The sequence below is a fragment of the Cajanus cajan genome, chromosome 4 (genome assembly GCF_000230855.2).
Source record: "Cajanus cajan strain Asha chromosome 4, NIPB_CcT2T_4, whole genome shotgun sequence".
Lineage (NCBI taxonomy): Eukaryota > Viridiplantae > Streptophyta > Magnoliopsida > Fabales > Fabaceae > Cajanus > Cajanus cajan.
In genome coordinates, this window is record NC_138520.1 from 50,949,840 (window position 1) to 50,963,311 (window position 13,472).

General features: G+C 36.0%; 1 pseudogene across 1 annotated transcript; it reads right to left on the reverse strand.

The window, feature by feature from the left end:
• Positions 1–7,931: 7,931 nt before the first annotated feature.
• On the reverse strand, positions 7,932–9,872 carry LOC109792278 (uncharacterized; annotated as a pseudogene). The gene is made up of 6 exons (XR_014433555.1): positions 9,701–9,872; positions 9,268–9,509; positions 8,978–9,184; positions 8,813–8,905; positions 8,564–8,722; positions 7,932–8,481 (listed from the first exon to the last, which is right to left on the reverse strand). The product of XR_014433555.1 is annotated as an uncharacterized LOC109792278 (transcript).
• Positions 9,873–13,472: the final 3,600 nt, after the last annotated feature.

The following is a 13,472-nucleotide window of genomic DNA, read 5'->3' on the forward strand; positions in this document are numbered from 1 at the left end:
CTAAAGTGGCGTCAATCCGTGAGAAGCTAATTGGCACCAAGTTTGAATTTCAAATTTGAATTTGAAATTCAAACTTTGGCCAACCATGTGACTAATCCGGATCCCACTCTCATTTTAATGTAATTTGGAAGCCATTTGGATTTGAATTTAGGGTTCACATGGCCGGTCCTCACCATACAATCCATGTGACTCAAATTCAAATCAAATAACTTCTAAATGACATAAAAATGAATCCTAATGCACCTATTAATGTATACTTCGTATAATCCTAATCTAATGACCTAAATACATTGGTCAATCAAATACAATGAAAAGGAAAAAATACAAGAAGAAGAATGAGCCCAATATTGGGTATCAAAAGCCCAAAAACCCATGAAGCCCAATTACAAGCCCAAAGTTCACAAACACTAATCTATGGTCAAAATACAAGACCAAAACAAAGTAAAATCCCTATTCTATGAATATGCAATAGAAACATGGTGTCAAGCAAGTAAAGCCCAAGTGAGGAGCACCCTAGGCCCACCAAGCCCATTGGGCCCACTAAGCTCTGAAGCAGTCAAGTCTTCAAGTAATCTCCTGGCCATAGCTCTAGTGGTTGGACCCTTGGTCCATGCTCTTCCATCAGATTTGGAGACCGATTTGAAGACCTTGTTGTGATTCTTGTACATTTGTCGCAAAAATTCGCCTCTAAGGTGTAGTTTTACCTTGCTAGAACAATGGTCACAAATTCCGTCACAAAACTCGGTCTCTAAGGTGCAGTTTTTCCTTGTTGGAACATTGGTCATGAATTCTGTCGCAAAACGGGTCGCTAATCTCGTCTTAAAACTGGTTCCAGATTCATTTTGCTGAAATCCATCTCTAATTCTGATGGAGGACCATCTTGGTGCTTCATGTGAGACCCATCACATGGTTCATGGCTAGGAGAATGGAGGAAGATAAAAGAGATATCATGTATGGATCCATCTCCTAGGCCCAATTTGAGTAATATAGAATTTTATTGCTTTATTCCAATTTTACCCTTGTACTTTGGGGCATTTTAGTTATAAAATTTATTTTACTTGTATTTCCAATTTTACCCTTGTATTTTGGGGTATCTTAGTCATAAGACTTATTTTATTTTTTATTTCCCATTTTACCCTTGTATTATGGGGTGATTTAGATAATAGGGTTTTAATTTTTGGGCTAGGGTTTTAATTAGGAGGGTGACACATTTTTTGGTAGCTTTAGACCTATTTTTGGACTTAGAAAGGCTTAGGCCCAAGTGGAGGGCAAAGGTTGCATGGTCTTATCATGCACCTAGATGTAGCCTAACTAAACCCAAAGATTCCATCCTTGGCCACCAAGTTGCATCTAGGGTTAATTTAGGTTTCATTTGGTGCGCATTTGGCAAAGTGAATTTCGGCCAAGGCACCCTAAATGCAACCCTAGATGCCTCCCACTCCTATAAATACCCAAGGCAGCACACCTTGTAAATACTTTGGATTATATGATATTGAGTGAACATTTTATGCCTCAAAATCCCATCCTTAGTCACTAGGTTAATTCGGCTAACCTACTTCATTCTCCACCCTTGGAGAGTGAAACCCTAGAGTGGCCTCCATCTTCACTTCGGAGTGAGCCAACCTACCTTAAGAGAACCCCACCTTCACGCCCAAAATCCTTCCTCCATAAACGTCCACCTCCATTTGAAGACTAGTTCCCCCCCTTGGTGTGCCGTGATCCTTGGGCAAGGACTCTCCCCTTGAATCCTTCATCCATGGAAGGGAGAACTCCATCATGTGGTATCTAGAGCCAAGGTTCATCAAGGGTAACATCTAGTCTTGTTGATTTTTTTCTATTCGGTCATTTTCTTCTTCTTGTCCTTCTTTGTGTGGCCGAATATTTTAGGGTTCATATTTTGTATCTTGTGAACCTTCCTTGAACATTTTAGGTTTCCATTGCTAGGTGATATCTATGCTTTTCCATTTTTAGGTTTGAGTCTTATATGAACATGATGAACATTCTTTTTGATTTTTGAATCTTTTTAAGTTTTGTCAAGTCTTGTTTCCTATATTTTGTCTACAAAATTCCATGTATGTATGCCAAACACCTTGCATGAATACACGAACCAAAAATACCATGTTGCATAATACAAAGTAGGCGTGACATATAGAAGCCATCTAGGAGTCATTCATGCATGCTATTTAGTCCTAGCATGTTCCATGTATTTTTGACTATCCATGTGTAAATGCTTTCTTGCACATGCATTGCCGCCCCACTTCCTTGCATTTCCACTTGATTTAGTCTAATATTTGATGCTTGAAAAACCCTAAAAGAATCTAAGAGGTGTGCTGAAAATTTGGTGCATAACAACTTGTGCTAAAGGTACAAAACCAATTCCACTCAAAAGATTCCCTAAAACCTCTAAGAAACAGCCACTTGTCTTCTTCTCCTTTTCTTAAAATTTTACCTAATTTTCTATCCACCCACAAGTGTAAAACCTAAGCAACAAATGGGCTGAAGTATTAAAAAGAATTTGGACCCAAAGAATATATAAAAAATTGACGTGAAAAAGAAAAGGAAGAAAAGAAAGAACAAAAAAAAAATTGACCAAAAAGGACTTGTTGCTAGACTTGTGGACTTGGACCAATACATATGCTTTTGGAGTTGGACTTATGACATTATTGAACCTATTTTGAGACCTTAAGAGTGGCTGGACCGAATTCATAAAGGACTTAATCAAAGTGGACTAAACACTAATCTATTCTAGAGCCATTCTAAGACTATTCTTTTGTGTGCTTCCTTTTTTTTAATTGTGTCTTAATTTTAGTTTGTCATTTCTTTGGCCTCTTTTGTTTGTCTCCATCTATTCTCTCTGAGTTTAGCCTTTCCTAATTGTGCATTTTCAGTTTTTATTTCTTGGACTCTTGCTCTTGGGTTGGTTTCATTTTGAATGTAGGTGAAGAACCTACTAGCCAAGTAGCAAACCTTTGGTGGATTTGAGTGGAGAAGTGAACCGAACCTATACCTAGTCCTTTGGAGGGATTTCCACTACCAAAAGGAGTGCTTAAGCACTTGGAGAGGTCTAACACATGTCCAGCCAGCAATAATACCACAACAAAATAGAGGCAAATGTATTTAGGTTCAAAAAATAAAAAGGCACACTAGAGATGTTATGACAAGTAAAACAACTACACAAGACTCTAGGACAAAATTAGGAGATTAAGAAATGAAAAATGCTTACTATTCCAGTTTCTTTTAGGAGTTTCTTTTTTGACCAAATTGTATAAGAGTACAAACAAGATGAAAGCAAACCTAAAACTTTAAAAGGCACGTACAAAGGATTCCTAAAGGCACACACAAAGATTGATTCACAAGAATTGGTGTATGAATCAAAACAAACAAGACATAGTGAATTGTTCCATAGATTTATAGTTGTGACACATGAACAATTCAAAGACACACAATATACAAGACAATAAAGGATCAAACAAGTAGAAACAAATTAGTCACTAATCAACATGATTTGACCAACCAAAAACAACATAAAAAGCTTAAGAAAGAATTTACCAAGGAGACCTAACTCTTGATACCAAATGATGGAAAACTTGTTGAAGAACCTGATTGATGTTGGTTTCTCCTTCAAGCTCCTCCCTAGATCTTTGGCTGCTTGGATCTCCTCAAGATTTTCCAAAGCCTCCTAAGGTAGAAGAGACTTCGGATCTCACCTTGAAAGGTGAATAACACTCTTCAAGTGATGCCATTTCTTGGAAGAAGATGAATCACTTTAAAACTCACTACACTCTTGTATGAATAGGATAAGAGAATTGGATTGAAATCAAAGAGAGTTTGAGACTTTTAGGGAGAGAGAATTCTGAATAGAACTTAGCAATTCTCACTAATATCATCCAAAAGTGTTTACAAAATGAAAGAGAAGCCTTATATAGAGAGGAGGTGGCTTATGGTGCAAGTTAGTCTAACCATAGTTCAAGGAGAACTATGGTTAGCCTTCTTACACTAAAGCTAACCGCATAGTTACTTGGAAGCTTGTGGAACAAGCTAAGCTTTGAAGCTTGTGTAGCAAGCCAAGCTATTACCTTGCAGCACAAGCTAACCAAGTGTGTTGGATAAGCTAGAGGAGTAACTCAACCAAGGTGATCTAGGCGGCCAAGGCTTGTATTACTTCACTTAATCCAATCCAAAATATTGGAATTGATTTAGTTAGGTTCACCAAATGAAGGTGAGACCTAGCTAAATCAATTCCTTGAATTAAATGGAGCAAAACAAGCCTAATATGCAAAAATTAGCCTAGGCCCACTGAAGGCCCAATTGCTAGCTTCACCTACACACTTTACTATTTGTCACCCCACTTCTACTACTAAAAATATGAAAATCAATGATCCGTAATACAAGCTCAAATGGATCAAAAGTCTTCAAGCAACATACCATAGAATCCTAAGGGGATGACCTATAAGAAAAGGAAAAGGGTGCCTCACAAATATAAAGGCAAAATACACCTATATAAGTAACTACTATGTACAAGTACTATACAATGTATATATAATGGAAGCTAAGGAACTAATAAGAGGAATCATACTCAGTGCTTATGAAGATAATATGTCTAAGAAGCACCTCCCCTATAGAAGCCTCCTAACCATGGACTTTGTTAAAGGCCTAATGGTCTTCAAGTGTAAGCTTCCTATGGATCAACCTTCACCCTTCTTAATCTCATCTCTTCCAAAGGGATTATTGGGGATTAGAATTCCATCAATTTTGGTCTTGTATTTTGGGCCACATAGATTAGGGTTTTTGGGCTTTAGGCTTATTGGGCCTATTTTTGGGCTTAATGGACCTTGGCTATTTTAGTACCCAATATTAGCCTCATTTTACTTCTTTTATCATTTCTTAGTGTTTTGGATATGTTGGCCATTGTATTTAGGGAATTAGAATAGGTTTTGAGTGGAAAAGCTTAATTAGGCAAAGTTTGCTAAATTAGGTCACATTTAGGTTTAATTTGAGTTGCATTTGGTGCACATGTGGTAGCCTAGGGTGGGCTGCACTTGATCTGCACCAAATGACATCCAAATTCAACCTAAATGCAACCTAATTACATGGCTGCACATGATAATGCCATTGGCCAGCCAAGGTTCTCATCTCTCCTAAAAGACTAAAATACCCTTAAGCCTAGAAAAGAAAAGAATGGACTTTGACCTCACAAGTCAAGGTCTAACTCCCAAAATAAATCCTAATACTAATTGTGCCTCATAATACAAAGGTTAAATAAAAAAAAATCCTAATATCTAGTGTGCCCCAAAATACAAAGGAGAAAATGGAAAAGAAAGAAAATAACTAGATAAGCTTAAGGAGAGGGTTCAAAATCCATACACATGATGATCATGGCTTTAGGTATGGTGTGCTCTACATCTTCCTCCACTCTCCTTCCCATAGACCTTGTGATAGGCCCTATGTGATACTTCAAGGATGGTCTTCCATCAAGTACTGCAGACTGGAAAATAAGGAAAAATGTTGTTGCATATTCGTGATGTTATGATGTGATTGTTTAAGTCTATGAATACATACTTTGTGTGTGGGATATTGTGAATTTATGTAGAAAGGAAAAAGGTCATTTACGTATGCCCCGAAGGGTGTTATGGTGGGGAACCTCTAACGAAAATGGGAGGCAACCATGGTCAGTTGTAACACTTCAATAAGACCCTAATAGACATCTCCTTATTAAGGGTGATTTAGGGGGATCACTATAAATCGATGGTCCCTATACTATAGGTGGATAGTCCTATTCCATGACTCTTAGGCTATTCTATATTGATGACGATGAGGAGATTGGTACTATATGCATGTAGAGTTAGAACACATATATGCATGTGTTCTTATAATTATAACTTTGAGTGAATGAAATATTTAATTTGTTGCTTGTTGATTGATGAATGAATGCATTGATCGTACAATAATCAGAAGATCACTGTGTTAGATGTGTGGTTAAGAATTTAATGTATAATTGATAATTTAGTTATGTTATGCACATGTGTTATATTCTTAAACTCCATATATGTTGTGTGTGAATAAGATATATGTTCACTCATTATGTTTAAACTAATCATCATTTGTATGAATAGACCAGGTACAAGAAAATAAATTTGATGAAGGAGATGCTTAGAGTTCCACTTGTTTGGGGGTTTTGATCTAATTAGTGAGACATCAAGGTGAAGATTATATTTTTATTATTTTATTGAAATTATTTAAGTTGTGTGCAATTATGTTCATGTTGAAGTTTTGTCCAATTAGACGATTTGTGCCTTATTTAATTTTATACATTATTTTGCTATGTTCTTCTTTAATTAATAAAGTTGTGGAAAAGAGTTGTGAATCTTTTTACTAATACTAGTAATGATGTTTAAGAAGTTTATTATTATTTAAGTTTGTTAGAATTAAAATTTTATTATTTAATTAAATTCTTTATTTGAGGAAGAAGGGTGTCTCATACCTACACTTTATGTAACACCCAAATTTTCACAAATTATATGAAGGCCCAAAAGCCCATTAAGGGTGATTTAGTATCCTAGAACGGGTCGTTCCTAAACTGGAACGGGCCGTTCCAAACTACTAGAAAGGCCTATAAACCCTAGTTAGGAACCAGCCATTCCAAAGTTGGGAACGAGCCATTTCAAAGTTAGGAACGAGCCATTCCAAACATAGCCATTATGAGTTAAACTCAACTCTAGAATGGGCCGTTCTAGTTTAAGAATGGGTCGTTCTAGATGTGAATTTAACACATGATGAAAAGATCCAGAACGGGCCGTTCTGAATTCGAAACTGGTCGTTCTGGCTACTTCTGACATCTATAAATAGCAGACTCTAGCACTAATTCTAGACAAACTCTCTGAAGACCAAGGAGAACCAAGAGAAGGAGCTTAACCAGATTTTGCTCTAGCTTCGTCTTTTGCTTATCCAGGTAACGGGGGAGTGAGAAACCTCGCTCGGAGGTGTGAGAATAATTGTTGGGTAGTAGGATTGACTCTAATCCCTTGTCTGATGCATGCTTCTAGGAACAGGCAAAATATGAATGTTTTCTGTTTTGCTTTCTAAATGTTCCGTTGTATTGCTTGTGTGATGTTGAGTGTAAAGATGTGTTTAATTTCAAAAATAGATAAGTTTTGATATGAATTAGAGTGCTCTGTGGGATCCTAAGAGAACCCTATGAGAAATAGGCAAAATGTGAATATTTTTTGTTTTGCTTTCTGATTGTTCTGTTGTGTTCCTTGTTGAATGAGATGTATGAATATGTGATTAATTTTGAAAATAGACAAGTTTTGATATGAATTAGAGTGCACTGTGGGTTCTTGTGGGAAACCCTATGAAGTAAAATTAGGAATATGATCTTTGGATGATTTTGAGGCAATATATGTAAAATTGATGATGGCTTCATGTTTTGGATAATTTCTTGGTATGATTTATGTACTATTTTGATGTATATGACACTACAAGAAACTTGTTTGTTTGCGGCGGTTTTTTAGTAAGAGCGGCGGCGGTTTTGACCGCCATAAAATTATATTGCAGCAGTTCAGAAACCGCCGCAATGTCATTTATCGAGACTTCATTTTGCGGCGGTTTTCTAAACCGCCACACAAATAGACGCAACATATTTGATAGAATTGCGGCAGTTATGAAAGTGTCACTATTTTGGAAACTGATACTAGTTAAAAATTAGCGGCAGTTTTTAACCGCCGCAAATGTAAACGTACATTTTACAGCAGTTTGTAACCGCCACAATCTATTTTTATCCAATTTGCAATTAAATTTTTATTATAATTACGTTTTTTAACCTCTTTGTTTAAATTCTCATCTAAAAAATATGTGATAAAGATAATTTAATACAAATGATACAAATAGAAGCATCATTCATTAACTAAAAATATTAAATCCAAATTTAGTACATAATAGATTTGCATCTTTCAAACATAGAAATGATCCTTAACATTAAGAAACTTAGGTACATAAAAATAACGAAAATATAAAGATGGTCCTGAAAGCTCCTAACAAACTAAAATGGAAGCAACTCTAAATAATCTCTCATGATGACCCTCCATTGTCTTCAGGAACATGGCTAGACTCAGAAGAACGTCTCAAATCTGCTGGAGATTCTAATTCAGCTGCCTGAAATTAAAATAATTACAACTTAGATTCAAACTTTTACTTGGACAATAAAATTTATGAATTTTTAAAGACTTTATTTTATACCTGATTTCCTTTAACAATTTGCATAAGGATAGCTAATTGTTCCTTCAAAACATCAACTTCACCAACTCGTGCCTTAAGCACTTCAACTTCAGATTGCAATTGTGCTATCATGGCTGCATCTGATGAAGATCCAGACCTTGTAGAGGAAGAATATGATTCAATGATTTGAGTCGGAGTAACCCCAAGTCCCATGCCTTGAACATATCCGGGATGCTCATTTCCAAACACTTTCAAGAATGCCTCATTCTCAGAAGAAGTCTCCTGAATTTCATTATGCAATTGTTCCTACATATAATGTTGAATATATAGATAAATAGTAAAAGATTACATATATGAGTGAAGAGCAAATGGTAATTGAAAATTACAAATAATATATTGTACTCACATATTTTTGTCTAGCATCTTCGCTCACAAATGATCCATCCTTCTTTTTATGAGCAATAGGATACATATCTCCTCTACTATAACGTCGTCCATATTGCACTTCCTAGCATTTTGCACCATTCCAAAAGTAATTATACAAACAATTCATTTTTTAGTTTCTTCAAACAAAATAGACTAAATGAACTTTTCATACCAACTCATCCCTTTTTCTTGCTAATGTCTTTGATCCTAGAGTGTGTGGGATCAATAGCTTTTCACGGTTTGCTACATTTTTATCAGATATCTCCTACATTTAACAAAATTGAAAGTCAATATATGTAACCAAACTTATAACCAATGGAAGATGAAAAAATATTACCATTTGTTTAGGACTTGTCCTAAATTGTACAAAAAGCCTCCAATGATCTGGGTCAATCTCTGGTGGGTGCATCTGACAATTTTCTTCCACAGAAATCTCCCAGTTATAATTTTTGTGAAACAACCTACATCGAGTATCCCTCCATTTCATTCCCAAGCTAGCTAAGATATATTTCTTATACTCTTGATCATTTTCATCAAATTTTGCCTTTACCACAATATAATGAAAGTTATCATTAGTACACAAATTCCACAAGAAATCACATATGTGCAATCAATTATAATTGATACCTTTATAGTTTCTTTATAAACATTGTTTTTGTAATCTTTTGGAACCTTCTTCCAAGTCTCATACATTATGGGGAAATTACTGAAGTTGCTTACAATTTCACCCAAAAATCCTGCTAATAAACTAGCAGACTCTCCTATTGGTTGACCTTCAGCATTCCACTTGGTACACACCTTAGTGGCATCACGTGATGCAAACACATCTTGCACCCTTAAACGTGTTTGCCTAACAACACCTTCCTCATCTAACATGTAAATAAACCAAACATCAACAACCCAACAAGTTTTACAATAAATAATAATAAGGAGATAATAAAGATTAGATTAAACATACCAATAACATCAACATTCCAATAGGTAGGGGATTTTTTCTAAGCCACAGATGAATCTTTAACTACATCAGATTCATGGTGTGTCGACCTCCTAGATCCGGTACAAGTGGGCGAAGTAGCATGTATGTCATCTTGAGAAGATGATTCAATGTTTGGCATGGGCTCACTTTGAGGTAGTTGAACCTCTACACTTTGATGAGTGCCTATGGAGGAATTGTTTTCTTCATTCGGTGTGGATCGACACCTAGCCACAACATGTCTTCTTGTACGAGGCATACCTGCATAAACCAGTCTTTTGTCTTTAATAACTAAAAGTAGAAGATAAAAATATAGCTACTACGAAGTTTAAACCAAGCAACAATATCTTGTGCAAAACAAATAGAGATTTCTTACTCATGACTCTTATTAAACCATATCTTGATTATCTTCATCAAAATTTTCATTAATGGTTGAATTTTCAGGATCATCATCTATAGTCACTCTTGCCAATTGTATATGTGTGGCATCATCAGGAAATATTTGTTCCAGGTTCTGTGATGGGTATGCCTCAATGGATGCCATAAATTCTTCATCATCTTCACCCATGTCATAAAAGTCTCTAGGTTTCAAATGAATCGGTATGCTCCAACCTTGTTCTTTCTCATCCTCTACATAATAAACCATTTGAGCTTCAGAAGCTTTAATGTATGGTTCATCATCATCTTTTTCACCAGTATGTATTAGTCTTGCAAAGTTAACAGAGATAAAACCCAACTTATCTTCCTTCATGCCTCTTGAAGTAGTGGTGTCAGCCCATTGACATTTAAACATAGGTACTGTGAACCCATTATAGAAAATCTCAATGATATCTATCAATCTTCCATAATATGGCACCCCTCCAAATCGCATTTGGGTATCATTATTGCTTGAGTAGCTTCTTGTTCCAAATGTGCCAAAAACTCCACTATTTTGAGTTTTTAAAAATTTGCCTCGTGTTAAGGTTCGAAATTTGTATCCATTAACATTAAATGCCGTGAACCTTCTAGCTCGGTCAAAAGGACCTTGCGCAAGACTAATAAGAACATCTCTATCTGGTTCGTTAAGACTGTCAAGATTATTTCCAACCTAATGCAATAATACATATTGTTAGTCAAATTCTTATTAAAAATAAATATATTGAAATTGGAATGCATAAGCACTTACGCGATTAGAAAACCAACGAACAAAATCTCTATGAACCCTCTTGTCTACCTCGGCAGCATTCCTTGCACCACCCCTTAGTTGCCTTCGTACAATATTTCTAAATTGCCTATTTGGTTATATCATATTAGATATACGAAAAAAAAAAGAACTTAATAATTCATTCAAGTAAAATAATTACTTACTGAAGATAGTAGTCAACCGTAGGGCAATTTGTTAACACATGTCTATGAGCTTGTAACTTCTCCTTGGGGGTAAGGGTAAAATATGAAGAGCCACCAACAGGTTTTCCAACCACGGGAAATAATTCACCTATTTGTGATTCAGATTGTCTATCATAAGGCTCATCATCTACATGACCAGGTCGATTCCATCTTGTCTCAATGTTATCTAAATACCTTGAACAAAATGTAAGAATCTCTTGCACAAGGTAGCCTTCTGCTATAGAGCCTTCCGGTTGTGCCTTATTACGTACATAAGATTTTAGTTTCCCCAAGTACCTATTATTAAGCCACAATCAATTTTATTTGGATGAATGTGTTTTATTACTAAAATGATATAATAAGAAGAAACACTAGCACACATTTTTTACCTTTCTATAGGATACATCCATCGATAATGAACAGGACCTCCAAGCTTGGCTTCTTCAACAAGGTGAACAACCAAGTGAACCATAACAGTGAAGAATGAAGGAGGAAATAACATTTCCATGTGGCATAAAGTGGAGACAATTTGATTTTGCAATTTGTCTAAATCTTCAATTTTCAACACTTTACCACATAATTGTCTGAAGAATGAGCAAAACTCAATTAATATTGTTGAAACCTCATCAGGCAATGCTGTCCGCATGGCTAATGGTAGGAATTGCTCCATCAATACATGAGAATCATGACTTTTCAACATTCCATTCAATTTAAGGTTATCCAAGTCAATGCATCTAGAAATGTTGCTAGAATAACCATCTGGCACGGTGATATTCTTTAGAGTTGTTAAAAATGCCTTCTTTCCTTTGTTAGTCAATGTAAAGATAGCTAAAGGATATTTTCCATGTTCATTTGGCCAAAGTTCAGGTCTAATACCCATAGCTTGCAAGTCTTTTCTCGCATTAACATTGTCTTTTGTCTTTACACTATCATTTAACAAAGTATATATGACATTGTCGCACACGTTCTTCTCAATATGCATCATGTCAAGATTGTGACGTAAACAATTATCCTTCCAATATGGAAGTTCAAAAAATATGCTTTTCTTTTTCCACTGTTGAGTGGCACTTTGTGGAAGATGTCCACCTCGGGTTCTTTTTCTTGTCCCTTCTTGCACTGGTATTCTACCAAATGTGACATTGATATTCTGAACCTGTTCAAGAATTTCAAAACCAGATAATGCTTTCGGTGAACTACGCAGATCTTGCTCACCATTAAAGCGGATCCTGTTCAATCTAAATCTGTGTTTCTGATCAAGAAATCGACGATGACGCATGAAACACCATTTCCTGATATAAGGAAGACGACAGGGAATGGAGTCAAAGTTACAAGATGGGCAAGCAAGTCCGGTGTAAGTATTCCACCCAGAAAGTGTTCCTAGCCCAGGAAAATCACTAATCGTCCACATCAAAGCTGCATGTAATTTAAACATTTCTCGCTTGAAAGAATCATACGCATCCACACCTGTTGTCCATAACTCCTTCAACTCTTTGATTAAAGGTTGTAGGTAGACATCTATATTATTTCCTGGCATTTTTTTACCAGGAATTATCATTGAAATTATAAAAGATGTTTGCTTCATGCATCTACACCAAAAGGATTAAAACCATCAGTAGCTAATGCAAGACGCACATTTCATGAATCGGATGCAAACCAAGGGTGTGTCAAGTCAAACCGCTTCCAAGCTTCAGAATCTCTAGGATGCCTCATCATTCCATCATTTTTACTATTGACATCATGCCATCTCATATTCTCAGCTGTCTTTGATGATAGAAACAATCTTTGTAACCGGGGTTTCAATGGAAAGTAACGAAGTACTTTTGCAGGCACTTTCTTCATACTATTGTCATCACCAGATAACCTAAACTTATTTATTTTTGCCCTTGCTTTCCACCTTGAAGTGTTACAAACTTTGCATGTCTCCCTCTCTTCATCTTCGCTGTTACCCCAGTAAAGCATACAATCATTCGTACATGCTTGTATCTTTTCATAGTTCAAACCAAGCTTGTTGATTATTTTCTTTGCCTCGTAGAATGAACTTGGAATGTTTTCATGTTCAAAGGCATCTTTCAGAAGTTCTAAAATCATTTTCATGGCCTTATCGCTCATCCCACACAAGCATTTGATATGATATAACTTCACCAAAAAGGACAATCTTGAATACTTTGTGCACCCTTCGTACAAGGGTTGCTCCCCATCTCTTGCTAATTCATAAAACTCATTAGCTTCACGCCTTTCTTCAGATGCATTTGGCATCATTTCTTCATCTCTATCAATCTCTACATTTGACACAATGGGTACTTCATTTCCATGGGGCCTATCAACTCCAAAAGCATCATTAATCATGTTTTGAATAGGATCTTCAATATCAGTGGCATCTTGATCTACATTTGGACTATTACTAGTTTCTCCTATCCTTCTTTCCCCATGATGAGTCCAACTTGTATACCCACATGGAAATGGTGTACAAATTAAATGATCATACACCACATCC